Source organism: Anomaloglossus baeobatrachus, chromosome 1 (genome assembly GCF_048569485.1).
Source record: "Anomaloglossus baeobatrachus isolate aAnoBae1 chromosome 1, aAnoBae1.hap1, whole genome shotgun sequence".
In the NCBI taxonomy this organism is placed as follows: domain Eukaryota; kingdom Metazoa; phylum Chordata; class Amphibia; order Anura; family Aromobatidae; genus Anomaloglossus; species Anomaloglossus baeobatrachus.
The window spans coordinates 80,107,391-80,110,786 of NC_134353.1; the positions used below are offsets into that span (position 1 = coordinate 80,107,391).

Consider the following 3,396-nt stretch of genomic DNA (forward strand, 5'->3'; position numbering starts at 1 on the left):
CGTTCCAGCAGGACCCAATGTGTGACCAAGCCAGGCCGATTAATCAAAAGAGGCGTTAGAGACGGCAGCAGGTAGAAGGGTAACAGCGTGAAGGTCCGGTGGACATGAGCTACCGATGAGGCCACTGGACCAGGGACATGCAAACCTTTTTGATGATGTCTGTCGCAACGTCTTAGTCTTAAAGTGATTGGCTGCAACTTAGACTATGTGCCCACATGGTGTTTATTTTTTGCGTTTTTTCATTGCTTATTTTAATCAATAAAAGTAAGGAAAAAGCATCGCAGCAGAGTCTATGAGAATCCTGACTTGCTCTGCACACGCTGCTCCTTTTGTCCTTGCAGATTTTGTTGCTGAAAACACAAGCAGCGTGCCAATTGTTTCTGCGTTTCTATAATGCCTTGCAATGTTTTATCTCTACAGGGGATTACAGTGCGGCACTTTGCCTCACACACTGTGCATACAGCATGGTGTGTGAGGCTCTCTGTAGCTCAGTTACCCAGGGTCATCATAGTGACGACTCAGAGTTACTATGGCAGCGATCGGGGCTCTGTGATCGCATTAGACAGACCCAATCGCCAAGGAGAGGTAAGCAAATCCACTCCCTGCCCCTTGAATGCTGTGATTTAACTGGGGGTTCAACTTCCAGGAGCATCACGGGCACCGCTACGGGCAGTGAGAGTAGAGACTCGGTGGTGATCACTGGGGTACAGCACCTGAGCTCCCACGATCGCCATGGCTAAAAAGCAGGAAAACACGCAAGTGAAAAAACACACAAACGCAATAAAAATGTGCTTTTTTCCTGCCAAAACATGTTTTTTTGCGTGCAGAAAAGAAGCACATAAAAACGCAACGTGTTATTCTTTACAGCCTTAGAATAAAGAACAAAAAAAAAGATTATTTCGTTAAATGAGTATTCCCATCTCCGACATCTAATCCCAATATGTAGTAGGTGTAAAAATAATAATAATGATGATAATAATAATAATAATATTATTATCATCTCCAATTAGAAATGTAGTATAGTTCTCCTGATTAGATCTCTTATCTCATGTGCAGGGCATTGCAGCTTAGGTATTTATGGTTACAACCACAAGCAACTCACTGTCACTATATGAGTAGTCGTAACCATGCATAGCTAAGCTGCAATGCCCTTCACATGAGGTAAGAGGTATGGGTATATAAGGAGAACTATACTACATTTTTAATTGGAGGTACTTGCTAATATTATTATTACATCTACTAAATATTAGGATAGGATATTGGAGATGGGAATACCCTTTAAGCAAAAGATTTGTGCTGCTCTGGTCCATTAGCCAGTTCGGTTTTCTGCAGTATTCAGACTGAGGCAGTTATCACTTCTGCACCCTTGTCCCTTTCACAGAGTCACCCTTAACATTACATGGTCACCTCATTCTGGTGCTTTGCAAGTGCAAGAGGCATCCAGACTACCAGGGAGAGGAGAACGAGCAAAAAAATGAATACTTCCTTAGTCTGGCTGCAATGGAGTTATCAGCTGCGCATTTAGGTGTTTTCTGTCATTGCAATCCTGTCTGTGATGATAATGAGACTGCTGAAAAATCTTCTGTGCAGAATAGGAAGTGAGTTTAATGGAAGAGACTCATATACTGCATGCATTTCCAAGATTGTGATGTGTGTCAATGCACTTATATAGTGCTGGGCACCCCGCCTGATCTAATAGAAGGGCGTCATCAATAGGCCATGAGCCGGACACTGTGTATCGCACATACCTGTCTGACTGGCGCCCTATGTAAAACCTCAGTGTGCATGTTTAATACCAGCAGCTACCCCCTCCATGAGTTGGTAGGCTGAGAGTGGCTATCTCATCGGTATTCTGCACCTGTGCAGGACCGCTGACTTTTTGGTCAGCTAGGTTTCCGGGATCCCCAGCAGGCGTTGCACACGTGCGGTTTCCTAGGTGACGCGTCCTGGAAGCCATGTGTGCGCCATTGTGCCTAGGTTCTCCGGCCAGGTTGTTCGCTCTCTCTGCGGTCCGCGCATGCGTCATATATGTGGCTGGATAGCAGTGCGGTAGTGAGATGCACAGGCACCATATACACGGCTGTTTTTACTAATTAGATCATGGATAGTATATATAGCCCCTCACTGCAGACAGTCCTAGTATCCCCCTGAGGAAGCTGGCTATTTCCAATGGCAATTTGGTAAGATAGCGAAACGTTCGTTGGGGGTCTCTTATTTAGGGGAGGTGGCCTATTTATATGTGGAGTGCAGTCCTGGATCTCTGTTCCACAATATGGAGTGGATACTTTGCAGTTTTGTGTATTAACACTGAGTGACTAATATGGGACCAAGATCATTTAGCCTATATTACTTTTGCTGCTATATTTGGTGGCTTTGCACATGCACTCGCACTTTATCATTATTATATAGCAGGTACTTTAGCCCACTTTTTACCCCCCCCACCCCCGTATTGCCTGGGATATGCCGTTTTCATGATTTATACATGTCCACTGTCCTTTTGTTTTATTTGTACCGGACTTTTTTGATATAACTTTTGTCACTTGAATTAAATTAGAACTTTTTTTTATTAAAATAAAAATATTTGCATGTCACTCCTTGTTCTCAAAGTTTTTGCTGCTTAGTATGGAGCTTGTGCATATATCCTTTAGGTGCATATATCCTTTAGGCTCATATAGCTATGGGCCTGTTTGGATTATATATGATGGTATTATTGGGATTTTGTATAACACACACCTTTACCTTTTTGTAGCTTTTTTTATGTAAATGCATGTCATTGCAGCTAAAAATCATTTTTGCATTTGGGTTTCATTAAAAACTTTGCACCGTGTGCCTTCTACAGACTCTGTGTTGCGCTGTCTATTGCTGATTGCAGAATGAGTTAACTGAGAATCTGTCATTAGACTCATTCTAACGGTCTGATGTTGTAACTTCTTTTATCTGTCTTTTTCTGAGCTCCTCTTGGCTGCTATATGGGCACAGACCAGAGCGAAGCTCAGAAAAACAAATAGCCTAAAAAGAAGCAAAAACTGTGCAAACTTTTTAATGAAACCTAATTGTGAAAATTATTTTTAGCTCCATTTAAGAAAGAAAAAAAAAAGTCTCCAAAGTTGAACAAACCCATTAAAATTATTACAAAAAGCAGAGCAGAATTACTCAGCATTTTATGTATATGGAAAAAGTGTGGATTACTATTAGAGTTGAGTGGACTGCAAATAATCCGGGTCCGGCAGATCCGCGGCGGGTTGACAAAGAAGTCTGGAATCCGGAAAGAAAGAAAGAAAGAGAGAAAGAAAGAGAAAGAGAGAGAAAGAGAGAGAAAGGAGAGAGAGAGAGAAAGAAAGAGAAAGAGAGAGAAAGAGAGAGAGAGAGAGAGAGAGAGAGAGAGAGAGAGAGAGA

At 42.2% G+C, this 3,396-nt stretch overlaps 1 protein-coding gene across 1 annotated transcript in view; it reads left to right on the plus strand.

Moving 5' to 3' along the window:
• The window catches only part of LYAR (Ly1 antibody reactive), a 174,882-nt gene that overhangs the window by 44,287 nt on the left and 127,199 nt on the right, over positions 1-3,396 (plus strand). The gene's annotated exons all lie outside the window — the stretch shown is intronic.